This window comes from Musca domestica, unplaced genomic scaffold, assembly GCF_030504385.1.
Source record: "Musca domestica strain aabys unplaced genomic scaffold, Musca_domestica.polishedcontigs.V.1.1 81, whole genome shotgun sequence".
NCBI classification, from domain to species: Eukaryota; Metazoa; Arthropoda; class Insecta; order Diptera; family Muscidae; genus Musca; species Musca domestica.
This window is the reverse complement of record NW_026712412.1, coordinates 189,839-205,423: the sequence shown is the minus strand read 5'-3', so window position 1 is coordinate 205,423 and position 15,585 is coordinate 189,839. Positions and strand designations below refer to the sequence as shown.

Genomic DNA, 15,585 nt, shown 5'->3' with positions numbered 1-15,585 from the left:
CTTGACCCTGCATAGGCAACTTTTGTTACAAGCTATTACAATATTCAAATGCGAAACTTGAAAAAAAAAAATCTGTTTATAATGTAGCTAAAATCGTCAAAATACCGAATATAGAGAGGTACCATGGGGGTTATAAATGGACCTGCCCAGACAATTTTCTGCCATAAGCTGTAGTATCCATTACGAACTTCAATTACAAAATTTGAAATAATTCCGGTAAATAATGTCGCTAAAATCATCAAAATTCCGAATATTGGTGGTTCCGTTATATGGGGGCTATACGAAGACATAGACCTGCACAGAGAATTTTCTCTCATAGGCTGTAGTATCCATTACGAACTTTAACCCGAAATTTGAAACAATCCCGGTAAATAATGTCGCTAAAATCATCATACGAAGACGTGGACCTGAACAGACAATTTTCAGTCTTAGTCTGTAGTATTCATTATGAAATTCAAATACCAAATTTGAAATAGTTCCAGTAAATAATGTCGCTAAAATCATCAAAATACCGAATATCGGGGGTACCGTTATATGGGGGCTATACGAAAACGTGGACCTGTACAGACAATTTTCCGTCATAGGCTGTAGTATTCATTACGAACTTCAAATGCCAAATTTGAAACGATTCCGGTGAAAAATGTCGCTAAAATCATTAAAATACCGAATATCGGGAGGTGCCGTTATATGGGGGCTATACGAAGACTTGGACCTGCACAGACAATTTTCTGTCTTAGGCTGTTGTATCCATTACGAACTTTAAATACAAAATTTGAAACAATTCCAGTGAATAAATTTGCTAAAATCATCAAAATACCGAATATCGGGAGGTGCCGTTATATGGGGGCTATATGAAGAAGTGGACCTGCACAGACAATTTTCTGTCTTTGACTGTAGTATACATAACGAACTTCAAATACCAAATTTGAAACAATTCCAGTAAATAAAATTTTATCAATCTACTTCAATTCGTTCGGAAGCTAGAGTGATTTCCACAGACGGATAGACGAACAGACGGACGGACATCGCTAAATCGACATAGAATTGTATTCTGATCAAGAATATATATACTTTGTTAGGTCTAAAATGTTTATTTCGAGGCGTTACAAACGGAATGGCCAACTTAATTACCCTCCACCATAGTATGGAGGGTATATTAAGTTTGTCATTCCGTAACGAAATCCATTCACCAAAGGTTTCCAAAGGTTCGAATGGATAAATATGTACATGCGGCGAAATTCAGTTCTGATAAATAAAAAGATTAAATAAAAGCACATTCGTTTTAGATTTGAAATTTAAAATAAAGTAGTCTCTCTATTGGTATTAAATAAATTAAAATAGGAGAAATTGGCAAACAGCATGCCTCTGTTACGATGATCGATACGAGGATTATAATAATGCCAAAGGGTGGCGTAAGCGCTAGCCAATACTCATTAAAAAGCTGCTAGTTGACATTCAAAGCTGTAACAATAAGAAGTGTGCAAAAATTAGAACGACAAAAAAAGAAGTGCATTCAAAATAATGCAAACTCAATAAAATTAATATTTCTAGCTTAAAGAGCGCTCTTGTAATGGTACATCCCGCTCTTATAATGGCGATGTCCGTCTGTCTTTTGTAATCACGAACGAACTGGGATAGAAGTATAATTTTGAACACATGTGTATTTTGCCAGTAGGCAGGTTAAGTCCGTAAATGGGTCATGTCGGTCTACGTTTTCGTATAGCCCCTATATAACGGTGCCTTTCGATGTTTGATATTTTGATGATTTAAGCGACGTTATTTACGGGAATTGTTTCAAATTTCATATTTGAAGTTCGTAAAACTATGACAGAAAATTGTGTATGCAGATCCTATTTTTATGCTTTTATTTTTATAAGATAAAGCATATGAAAACATGAATAAAATTCTACTAAAGCAAGTAAAAAAGCTGTAATTTCGGCCAGGCTGAACTTTGAATACCCTCCACCATTTGGTACAAATTTAACAATTTTCAAAAAAATAAAATCCGTTAAAAATTCTGTTAAAATCTTTAAAATACCGAAGGTAGCCGTATATTAGGGTCTATACAACGACTTGAACCTGCATTGTTTCAAATTTCATATTTGAAGTTCGTAAAACTATGACCGAAAATTGTGTATGCAGATCCTATTTTTATGCTTTTATTTTTATAAGATAAAGCATATGAAAACATGAATAAAATTCTACTAAAGCAAGTAAAAAAGCTGTAATTTCGGCCAGGCTGAACTTTGAATACCCTCCACCATTTGGTACAAATTTAACAATTTTCAAAAAAATAAAATCCGTTAAAAATTCTGTTAAAATCTTTAAAATACCGAAGGTAGCCGTATATTAGGGTCTATACAACGACTTGAACCTGCATTGTTTCAAATTTCATATTTGAAGTTCGTAAAACTATGACAGAAAATTGTGTATGCAGATCCTATTTTTATGCTTTTATTTTTATAAGATAAAGCATATGAAAACATGAATAAAATTCTACTAAAGCATGTAAAAAAGCTGTAATTTCGGCCAGGCTGAACTTTGAATATACTCCACCATTTGGTACAAATTTAACAATTTTCAAACAAATAAAATCCGTTAAAAATTCTGTTAAAATCTTTAAAATACCGAAGGTAGCCGTATATTAGGGTCAATACGACGACTTGAACCTGCATGGGCAACTTTTGTCACAAGCTATTACAATATTCAAATGCGAAACTTGAAAAATCTGTTATAATGTAGCTAAAATCGTAAAAATACCGAATATAGGGAGGTACCATGGGGGTTATAAATGGACCTGCCCAGACAATTTTCTGCCATGGGCTGTAGTATCCATTACGAACTTCAATTACAAAATTTGAAATAATTCCGGTAAATAATGTCGCTAAAATCATCAAAATTCCGAATATTGGTGGTTCCGTTATATGGGGGCTATACGAAGACATAGACCTGCACAAAGAATTTTCTCTCATAGGCTGTAGTATCCATTACGAACTTAAACCCGAAATTTGAAACAATCCCGGTAAATAATGTCGCTAAAATCATCATACGAAGACGTGGACCTGAACAGACAATTTTCAGTCTTAGTCTGTAGTATTCATTCATATTCAAATACCAAATTTGAAATAGTTCCAGTAAATAATGTCGCTTAAATCATCAAAATACCGAATATCGGTGGTACCGTTATATGGAGCTTTACGAAGACGTGGACCTGCACAGACAATTTTCTGTCTTAGGCTGTTGTATCCATTACCAACATTTAAATACAAAATTTGAAACAATTCCAGTGGCTAAATTTGCTAAAATCATCAAAATACCGAATATCGGGGGTACCGTTATATGGGGGCTATATGAAGAAGTGGACATGCACAGACAATCTTCTGTCTTAGACTGTAGTGTACATTACGAACTTCAAATACCAAATTTGAAACAATTCCGATGAAAATGTCGCTAAAATTATTAAAATACCGAATATCGGGAGGTACCGTTATATGGGGGCTATACGAAGACGTGGGCCTGTACAGACAATTTTCAATCCTAGGCTGTAGTATACATAACGAACTAAAAATACCAAAATTGAAACAATTCCGGTGAAAAATGTCGCTAAAATCATCAAAATACCGAATATCGGGAGGTACCGTTATATGGGGACTATACCAATACGTGGACCTACATAGCCCATTTTTAATACCTCCTGCGGTCATACCATACATTTGAGTGAAATTTTATCAATCTACTTCAATTCGTTCGGAAGCTAGAGTGATTTCCACAGACGTATAGACGAACAGACGGACGGACATCGCTAAATCGACATAGAATTGTATGCCAATCAAGAATATATATACTTTGTTAGGTCTGAAATGTGTATTTCGAGGCGTTACAAACGGAATGACAAACTTAATATACCCTCCATACTATGGTGGAGGGTATAGAAACGAAATCCATTTACCAAAGGTTTCCAAAGGTTCGAATGGATAAAAATGTACATGCGGCGAAATTCAGTTCCGATAAATAAAAAGATTAAATAAAAGCACATTCGTTTTAGATTTGAAATTTAAAATAAAGTAGTCGCTCTATTGGTAATAAATAAATTAAAATAGAAAAAACTGGCAAACAGCATGCCTCTGTTACGATGATCGATACGAGGATTATAATAATGCCAAAGGGTGGCGTAAGCGCTAACCAATACTCATTAAAAAGCTGCTAGTTGACATTCAAAGCTGTAACAACAAGAAGTATGCAAAAATTAGAACGACAAAAAAAGAAGTGCATTCAAAATAATGCAAACTCAATAAAATTAATATTTCTAGCTTAAAGAGCGCTCTTATAATGGTACATCCCGCTCTTATAATGGTAACTTCTAAGTGGATTTAGCGATGTCCGTCTGTCTTTTGTAATCACGAACGAACTGAGATAGAAGTATATTTTTGAACACATGTGTATTTTGCCAGTAGGCAGGTTAAGTCCGTAAATGGGTCATGTCGGTCTACGTTTTCGTATAGCCCTCATATAACGGCGCCTCTTGATGTTTGATATTTTGATGATTTAAGCGACGTTATTTACGGGAATTGTTTCAAATTTCATATTTGAAGTTCGTAAAACTATGACAGAAAATTGTGTATGCAGATCCTATTTTTGTGCTTTTATTTTTATAAGATAAAGCATATGAAAACATGAATAAAATTCTACTAAAGCAAGTAAAAAAGCTGTAAGTTCGGCCAGGCCGAACTTTGAATACCCTCCACCACTTGGTACAAATTTAACAATTTTCAAAAAAAAAAAATTAAATCCGTTAAAAATTCTGTTAAAATCTTAAAAATACCGAAGGTAGCCGTATATTATGGTCTATACGACGACTTGGACCTGCATAGGCAACTTTTGTCACAAACTATTACAATATTCAAATGCGAAACTTGAAAAAAATCTGTTTATAATGTAGCTAAAATCATCAAAATACCGAATATAGGGAGGTACCATGGGGGTTATAAATGGACCTGCCCAGACAATTTTCTGCCATAGGCTGTATTATCCATTACGAACTTCAATTACAAAATTTGATATAATTCCGGTAAATAATGTAGCTAAAATCATCAAAATACCGAATATCCGGGGGTACCGTTATATGGGGGCTATACGAAGACGTGGACCTGAACAGACAATCTTAGGCTGTAGTATTCATTATGAAATTCAAATACCAAATTTGAAATAGTTCCTGTAAATAATGTCGCTAAAATCATCAAAATACCGAATATTGGGGGGTACCGGAGGTACGTGGACCTACACGGCCCTTTTTTTGTTTTATTTTTTTGTTTTTGTAGTATCTATTACGAACTTCAAATACCAAATTTGAAACAATTCCGGCAAATAATGTCGCTAAAATCATCAAAATACCGAATATCGGGAGGTACCGTTACCGTGGCCAATTTTTTGTTGTAAGCCTTAGTATCTATTCGCTAGAGTGATTTCCACAGACGGAAAGATGGACAGATGGACGGACATTCATAAATCGACATAGAATGTTATGCTGATCAAGAATATATATACTCTATGGGGTCTAAACTGTATATTTGGAGGTGTTACAAACGGAATGACAAACTTAATATACCCTCCATACTATGGTGGAGGGTATAAAAAGATAACAGTATTTATGTGCATAGGAACTCCAAAAATAATCTAATAATTATTATTTCTGTGAGACATGCAACTTGCCATACGTAAATATTTCACATATTGGGACTTAAATTTTATTTCAAAAGTAACATGGGCGAGTACTTCAGAAAAGGGTTGAATATTCAATTTAGTCTACATATATTGTATTCATATGGTTAAGATAGAAATGCTGGAAATTCAAAGAATAAATTCCTTTTTGCTTTGTTAAAATTTAAATGTTAGCATTACGAAAATATAAAAAAATTGTTTTCATATTCGTAAACATGAATTTTAAAGTGTATAATAAGAGTTAATGAATTTTGGGGTCCTTAAAAATTTTACTTTTTGCGTTTATTAGCATCAAACCAAAGCACGAAGTTCCCCTTTCATGGTAGTAAATCGTTATAGTCGTTTTATTCTTGTATTCATTTTTTATACCCTCCATTATACTATCTTAACTTTATACTCCCTTTTGTAACTCCCCTAAATCTTTGTCAGACCCAACAACATATATAAATTCTTGATCAGCAAGAAATTTTAAGTCGATTTAGCGTCCTTCCGTCTGTCTGACTGTTGTTATCACGTTACTTTTCAAACGAATTGAGATAGAAGTCTAAAATTTTGCACACATGTGTATTTTGCCAGTAAATGGTCCACTTGGTTCAAGTTTACGTATAGCCCCCATATAATGGTACCTCTAAATAATCCATAGTTTGATGATTTTATTGGAAGATCACATTGGATATTACAACCTATGAAAGAACATTGTCTATGTTGGTCCACGTTTTCGTATACCTCACATACAACGTTACCTCGCTTTTTCTGGTATTTTGAAAATATTAGAGACATTATTCAACGGAATTAATTTGAATTTCGTATTTGAAGGTCCTAATGGGTACTGTAACATGTGACAAAAAATTAGTAATGCAGGTCTTCGCTTTCGTATAGACCCTATATAACGGTGCCCCACAATATTCGGTATTTTTATGGTATTAAAGACATTATAGACCGGAATTGTTTCAAATCATCAGTGTCTCGCCTTCGTATATCCACCATATAACGATACTCCCAATATTGGGTATTTTGCTGATTTTAACAACGTTATTTACCGGAATTGTTCTATATTTCGTATTTGAGGGTCGTAATGGGTACTGCAGTCTATGACAAAAAATTGCGTATGCAGGTCCTCTTCTTCGTATCGTAACGGTTTTCATTTAAACCGCATTTCTGGAATAATTTTTATAAGTTCCTTTCTCGAAGAAAGCTGTAAGTGTCGAGAATAATGATTCCTTTTCATTTGCATAATCCAACATACAATTATACCTTCGTATGAGCCAACCCAGTAATTTCATAACAAGGTATCGGATGACTTTCATAACCTACATGAAAATAATGGGTTATCAAGTAGTTTAAGACATCTGAATGCAAGTCTATGATACCCACAGATTCTATTGCCGACTATCAATCCAGAATATCTTCAACGTTAACTGAAACATGCGTTGCTTATCTAAAGGTAACTCGGTTAAAAATTGTTTAAGAGCACATAATTGTCATGGAAGGCACCATACGCTTTCACATAAACCCAATAACAGTTCATACTCTAAAAGTGTCGTTCAAAGCCTATGATCAGCAATTTCTGACACTAGTAATCGCCAGGCAACTTTTATAAGTGAGAAACTCCAAAAGAGATTGAAGTTGCCCTCCCGTTCTTGTCTTGCTACGGTATCTGGTGTAAATGATTCATCCACCGTTACTCCCTTGAAAAAAACTCATATATATTAGGTTTTGGTTCGATTCCACAATTTTATTGAAAACCCAAGTATTTGTTCTCCTAAAGATCTCCGGTAATCCGCGCTTTATTGGGTTTTTCTAATATCCGTCTTACAGATCCAAATATTTTCGATCGTCGTCCCGTGCATATGTCACCAAATTTTGTTGTCTGGTGTACAACGAAACATACTTATTAATTCAGGAACTACCACATGCATCGCGTATCGGTGAAACCCATTACTGCAATGGACATAAGCATAGGCAAATTAATATACATAGACAAAGAAATGCTCTCACCGTTAATCATCTAAAAAAATCGAACAAAAGATGTGGTATATGTCGTTTCAGAGGCATGAATTAATATACTGAAGTCACTCAAACCTAAAATGTCTAAAATATTAACCACTGTAAACGATTTTTACTATAATAGGTTCAGTGGAATTGAAAATTTCCTCCCTATATAATGATTTGAAATATATTCAATTCAACAATTGTAAATATTGACAACACAATTAATTTGTGTTCGAAGTCGAGTGAATCGACCATCCAAAACACGCAGTTTATCACTCAAATACTGCTGTTGTGACATCTGTTAGCAACGGATATTGAAAACTTTCGTCACCATTAAATTCATTAATCTATGCTTTGGGTATAGTCATCAAGTATTCATTAATCTGTTTCAATGTTTGGCCCCCACCCCTCTTATATTCCGTACTTTTTTATGAAATTGTTCAAGACTTGGAGTGTATGTACCTCTTGAGTTATTTTTCGAATTGGTGGAGGATATGAAAAGTTTGGTTATCCTGAAAGTTAAATTTAAATAATGTCTCCATGAAAAAATACATTATACATTATCCCCATGCAAAACTAACCAATTTATTTCATGTCCCAAATCGGTAATGGCAACACTTCATATGTGAAGTCACTTTTGTCAAAATTATCCAAATCATCTCCCAAAAAAAGTTTTAATATAAATATAAACACCTTATTGAATAGTATAATACAATCTAAATATACTTTTACCATGCTTATGTTAGAACTTTTTGTCGGGTGGACATACACTTAAGCCAGTATACGCCTGTTGTGCGCTCCATACTAAGAGTTTGTTCGAAGAAGATTTTGCGAGAGAGTTCGCTATATCTCAATATTTTGGATGTTATATTTTTGTAGCGATTTTACTGTCCGTTGGGATGTTTACGGCAGTCGGTCTCGTGTTGGACTCAAGCCAGCTTAGACACTCTGCAATCGCCGGACCTCCGCTTCTCCGGTCCAGATGCCTTAAACGGCTGGAAATTTTTAATGCATCCTTTACCATCAATTTGTCAACATTTGGTGCTTTATCAGCCACATTTCCTCAATCAACCGATATATCATCGAGTTTGGTGTTGGTCAGCGGGAAGTATGTCTTCATCAAAAGCCATAGGATCTCTTCTATTGTTACCGTCTCATTTCCCATATCATTCATAATTGTCTCGGCTTGTGTACGGGGTTTAGAAATAAACATTTTAATTCTTAAAACATCATTTTCGCTATCAAACTGTTCGCAGAAAGAATTATTAGGTCGTTAGTATTTAGGTAATCTAGTAGCTTGTGTTAGTGTTAGTACTGCCCCACGCAATGTGTTGTGAGTTAGCATCGTTACCTGTTTGTTTTGCCTTGCTCAACAGCCGCTGCAGTTCCGACAATATAGTCGCAAGGTATATGTTGCCATTCCACCGATTCAGTACTGTTGCATCCGATGTTGACAACTCTGGAGGAAAAAAAAACAAAAATTTTCGTGATATATTATACAAGCTCTCGGTGGAGACCCTATATTGGCATAGAACAATTGGTTGTCAAAATGGTTTAGTCCAGAGACCTTATTTTAAACAGTCCTAGGTTCCAGAATTGATCCAATGTGTATCTTACCTTTGTTTATTTGTTCCATCAGAGCTATAGTTGCCGTCTCGCTCCGATGAGGTTTGATCTGGATGACCTTGATCATTGGTCCTACAGTCGACTCCCTGTTTAGTGTTGCTTGAGGCTGCTCTTTCTCCTCCTCGCTGTCGTTTTGAATTCCTCGTCTAGTCCGATTCTAACCTTATTTAACTTGAATCTGACCGCCTTTGAGATATAAAAAGCAATGCCCTCTGTCTCTGTCAGACTGGTCATGGAGAGATTATAAACTCTCATCTAAAGGAGAGTGCCACCATCCTTCTCCTCCCTGGGGAAGACTCCACATCTCTTCACGTCCAAGGTCTTGTATTGTCTTCCAAAGACTTCAAGTGTACGTACCGTCTAGAACTTGCTGCCAAATCCTCTGACGTATACCGTTGTTTTATTCAAGCAAAGAATTGCTCCCTTCCTCACCAGCCTGAGGCTGCCGTTTTCCCAAGGAGGTTTTATCTTCCCGGTAATCTCCTTCAGGGCGGCAATTGAAATTGGATCACAAACTTCCATGTAATCCAAATTTAATTGTTGATCATATTCTCTATGTTTTATGGCGGTTCATTCATGTCCTATCGGGTCAGGGATTTATTCTCAGAAACCCCAGTCTTAGCAGTAGATTTCGTGGCCGGGTTTACCTTTTCTGTTTTGGGGCCAACCTCTTCGCCCTCGGTCAAAGGATTTTTATTACAGTCTTCTTTCCTTTATTCTTAGCCCCCTTTGGAGCATCGTGCAGCTCTGCTTTCTCGTCAGCTGCTTCCTCAGCTTCGCCGTGGAGCCCCAGACAACTTTTTCGTTTTGAGCTTCACCAAGTTGTCGTTCACTTCTTTTATCGTTTTGTTCGCCTCTTTTGCGATTCGAAAAACTGTAGTTTGTCGCTGCTGCTGTCAGTTTCGGAGTCTGGGAAGCAATAATACGACCTGGACGAGAAATTGACTTGATAAGAGTTACTTTAGTTTTACTGGACAACAAATGTGTAGAAATGCCTTCTCTGAGGCATCAAAAAAAAAAAATATAAAAGTTCGGCAGAGAAATCTAGAACATAATTAACCCATCGCGGAATTTGAATATAATTGACGTGCTGATACGTCTCAACGAATTTCTGCCTATCACCCTTGTCGTAGACGGAATAGAATCATCCCAATCGATGCATAGACAAATGAAAATATAGACAACGAAATCATAGACAAATGAAGATATAGACAACGAAAATCTCATCATGTTTTGCATAGTCATATGCTGATTTACGCGTTCTACCCACTCGACTTCAGAATTTTGAATCTAAAAATGAAAGTTTTATAGTATGGTATCAATTAATATACATTTACTAAAAGTACAGAATGAATATAAAACCACCGTCTTTACAGGTGTTGGAAGCTCCATAAAATATGCTATATTTGAACATTCTTGAAGACAATTTACACACAAACTTGGGATAGATGCATTCATTGTAAATTGCTCGTGAATGGTTGCATTATAGCTGCAAGCACCTAAAACACCTTCCCAGTCTCCGGATTTAAATCCCATAGAGCCCATCTGGGAGTTACTGAAACGTTGAATAAGAAAACGCCAAATAACTTCCAAGGAGTCTTTAAAAACAGTAAAAAGCGTGGAATGGGAAAAAATTACCAAAACATAAAAAGCATGAGTCGACTTTTGGAAGCAGTAATCAAATCGAATTATTAAATAATTAATTTGACTTTCTTTTTATATCCTCCACCATTCTATGGAGGGTATATTAGCTTTGTCATTCCGTTTGTAACTCTTCGAAATATTCATGATAGATCCTACAAAGTATATATATTCTGGATCACCGTAAAATAAAACGATTTATCGATGTCCGTCTGTCTGTGTGTTTGTCTGTCCGTCTGTCTGCTATCTGTCGAACGTATTGAGATAGAAGGCTTAAGTTTTGCACACATGTGTATTTTGCCAGTAGGCAGGTTAATTTCGTAAATCGGTCAGTACCTCCCGATATTCGGTATTTTGATGATTTTAGCGACATTATTCACCCAAATTGTTTCAAATTTTGTATTCGAAATTCGTAATGGGTACTACAGCTTATGTCTAAAAATTTCGTATGCAGGTTCAGGTCTTCTTATAATCCCCATATAACGGAATCTCCCTTCATTCTGTATTTTGATGATTTTAGCGACATTATTTGCCGGAATTGTTTCAAATTTCGTATTTAAAGATCTTAATGTGTACTACATGGTGGAGGCTACTATAAGTTCGGTCCGGGCGAACTTAGCTTTGTTGTTACTAGTTCTTACTACAATATATTTTTTGGGTTTTCATTTTGCAAAGAAAGTAATTGAACACTAACTACGGAAATGATCCTGTGAAGTATAGTCTTACTAACGCATATGAATATGTGAAGTGTATGAATAATTTTACGCGCCAAAATGGAGATTATTTTTTATTTTCAAGTTTCTCGTTTATAAGCACTGATATACCTGTTTTTTTTTTATTTGTTTTGAAATAATTTAAACAACTTTAAATAATTTTGAAAGAAGTAAAAAAATATTGGTTTAATTTGATCTTATATTGGGCGGTATTTTTTCAAAAAGTTTTTATATGAATAATTTTTGTGACCACTGTATATTGAAAAAATGTTTCTTTTGTGTTGGCTTATTACAACACTGTTCTATAAATAGACGAGGCATGGTCGTCGAAGGGGTTTTTTTGTAAAAGACCAAATTAACTTACATGGTTATGCTATTTCGTTTATGTAAAGCGTAAGCATAACAAGTGGAGAAAGATTAAAATGTTTATAAGTGCGATTGTAAGATTTAGAACATTTTCCAAAATAAATTTAATTTTATGCAATTCTTTCGTTCCTCTTCTATTGAACTTATGATCTCGTCACTTGGGTAAAAAAGTTTTTTTTATCATAGAAGTTATTTTTAAAATATCTTCTGGGGAGAATGTCCCAGACAAAAAACAAGGGAACTTATGAGGATTGGTGGCTCTTTCCGAGACCTAGGTATTCCCTGCCTTACCCCCTGGTAAACATGACCATTGTTCTCCACTAATTAACAAACGTTGTTTTTATAAAAACAATAATAAATTGATTAAGCCCGACCATTTTGCAACAACAAAACACTATGGTTTCCAGGACAAACAAGCCAGCACTGTTCTAGTAAACGATAAGTTTTATTACGGAGAACAATTGTTCCATTATTGTATCGAACGATTTAATACAAACTAGTACTAAGTTCTAGAACTGGCATATTGATTAAATCTATCTTAGAAAACTCTGCCTTCAAAAGTATTAAATATGCAGATATCGCAGAATTTTTTAACTGTTTAATATGTGGTTCAGTTACAAAGGGGGCTATACCAAAACATTAATCAAATGCAAAATATTGAACAAATCCGCTTAACAATTTTAATAAAATCTTCAGAATACCCTATCTCGGGAAGTACCATATAAGGGATTAAAAAACATAGCACTATACTGAATTTATCTACAACAGTGTTAGGTATCTGTGGTGAATATCAAATTTGAAACACTCTCGTTGAAGAATGTGGCTAAATTCATTATGATACTTAATACCTGGAAGTACCGTTATATGGGTAACATTTTAAATCGATGTCCGTTTGCCTGTATGTAATCAAGCTATCTTTGGAATGAGGCAAGTCAACTTCGTAAATCGGCCATCTTTGTCACATTTAGCCACCCTATTTAAGTTACCTTCCAATTTTCGGTATTTTGAACAATTTCGATAAAAAAAATATACAAAAATATACATGTTCCTAATGACAGCGTTGATACATGCCACAGTCCGTCTGTCTGTCCGCCTTTGAAAAACACTCTAGCTTCCGAACGAAATTAAATAGATTGACTTTTGGTATTGCAAAATGGGCCATGTAGGTCCACGTTTTGGTGTAGCCCCCATATAATAGTACCTCCATATTTTCCATATTTTAAGCGACATTATTCACCCGAAATTTGTATTTGAAGTTCGAAATGTATACTACAGCCTACGAAAGAAAATTGTTCGTGCTGGTCCACGCCTTCGTATACCCCCATACAACGGCACCACGAAATTTCGATGATTATTTAATCAATATGCCAGTTCTAGAACTTGCAACTTAGTACTAGTTTTTATTAAATCGTTCGATACAATAATGTTATATTCGTAAAGAAACTTATCGTTTATTTTAAATTTTAGAACCAAACCAATATTTTCAATACTGCAGACGTTCCAAAGAAACATTTTTTCAATATACAGTGATTAAAAAATTGTTCATATAAAAACATTTTTAAAAAACAGCCCAATATAACATCAAATTAAACCAATATTTTTTTTCTTGTTTTAAAATTATGTACAGTTGTTTATATTATTTCAAAACAAACAAAGGACAGGTACATCAGTGCTTATAACCGAGAAACTTGAAAATAAAAGATAATCTTCATTTTGGTGCTTAAAAATTATTCATACACTTCACATATTCATATACTGTAGTAAGACTATACTTCACAGGATCATATCTGTAGTCAGTGTTTAATTACATTCATTGCAAAATGAAAACCCAAAAATATACTGTAGTAAGAACTAGTAACAACACAGCTAAGTCCAGGCCGAGCTTTTAATACCCTCCACCATTTGGAAGGAGCTTGAAAATTTTCAAAAATTACGAAAAATACCATTATAACTTTATTCGGAGGCTATTCAAACCTACTTGGACCAGCATAAGCAATTATTTTGTCATAGGCTGTAGTAGCCATTAAGATCTTCAAATAACAAATTTGAAACAATTCCGGCAAATAATGTCGCTAAAATCATCAAAATACAGAATTAAGGAAGATTCAGTTATATACGAAGACGTGGACAGACGGTCAGACAAACACACAGACAGACGGACATTACTAAATCGTTTTAGAATTTTACGGTGATCCAGAATATATATTATACTGAAACGTAGAATAAGAAAACGCCAAATAACTTCCAAGGAGTCTTTAAAAACGGTAAAAAGCGTAGAATGGAAAAAAAAATACCAAAACATAAAAAGCATGAGTCGACTTTTGGAAGCAGTAATTAAATCAAAAGGAGGTCCGTCGAATTATTAAATAATCAATTTGACTTTCTTCTTATGTCCTCCACCATTCTATGGAGGGTATATTAGCTTTGTCATTCCGTTTGTAACTTTTCGAAATATTCATGATAGATCCTACAAAGTATATATATGTTCTGGATCACCGTAAAATTCTAAAACGATTTATCGATGTCCGTCTGTCTGTGTGTTTGTCTGTCCGTCTGTCTGCTATCTGTCGAACGTATTGAGATAGAAGGCTTAAATTTTGCACACATGTGTATTTTGCCAGTTAATTTCAGGTTGCAGGTCCATGTTTTCGTATAGCCCCAAATAACAGTACCTCCCGATATTCGGTATTTTGATGATTTTACCGACATTATTCACCCGAATTGTTTCAAATTTTGTATTCGAAATTTGTAATGGGTACTACAGCTTATGTCTAAAAATTTCGTATGCAGGTTCAGGTCTTCTTATAATCCCCATATAACGGAATCTCCCTTCATTCTGTATTTTGATGATTTTAGCGACATTATTTGCCGGAATTGTTTCAAATTTCGTATTTAAAGATCTTAATGTGTACTACATGGTGGAGGCTACTATAAGTTCGGTCCGGGCGAACTTAGCTTTGTTGTTACTAGTTCTTACTACAATATATTTTTTGGGTTTTCATTTTGCAAAGAAAGTAATTGAACACTAACTACGGAAATGATCCTGTGAAGTATAGTCTTACTAACGCATATGAATATGTGAAGTGTATGAATAATTTTACGCGCCAAAATGGAGATTATTTTTTATTTTCAAGTTTCTCGTTTATAAGCACTGATATACCTGTTTTTTTATTTGTTTTGAAATAATTTAAACAACTTTAAATAATTTTGAAAGAAGTAAAAAAATATTAGTTTAATTTGATCTTATATTGGGCGGTTTTTTTCAAAAAGTTTTTATATGAATAATTTTTGTGACCACTGTATATTGAAAAAATGTTTCTTTTGTGTTGGCTTATTACAACACTGTTCTATTAATATACGAGGCATGGTCGTCGAAGGGGTTTTTGTTGTAACAAACAAAATCAACTTACATGGTTATGCTATTTCGTTCATGTAAAACGGAAGCATAACAAGTGGAGAAGGATGAAAATGTTCATAAGTGCGATTGTAAGATTTAGAGCATTTTCCAAAATAAATTTAGTTTTATGCA

At 34.5% G+C, this 15,585-nt stretch overlaps 3 pseudogenes; 1 reads left to right on the top strand and 2 right to left on the bottom strand.

Moving 5' to 3' along the window:
- Positions 1 to 11,621: 11,621 nt before the first annotated feature.
- Positions 11,622 to 11,701, bottom strand: LOC131806679 (small nucleolar RNA U3; annotated as a pseudogene).
- Positions 11,702 to 13,818: 2,117 nt separating this feature from the next.
- On the top strand, positions 13,819 to 13,902 carry LOC131806677 (small nucleolar RNA U3; annotated as a pseudogene).
- A 1,134-nt stretch (positions 13,903 to 15,036) lies between these two features.
- Positions 15,037 to 15,116, bottom strand: LOC131806678 (small nucleolar RNA U3; annotated as a pseudogene).
- Between the last annotated feature and the right edge of the window lie 469 nt (positions 15,117 to 15,585).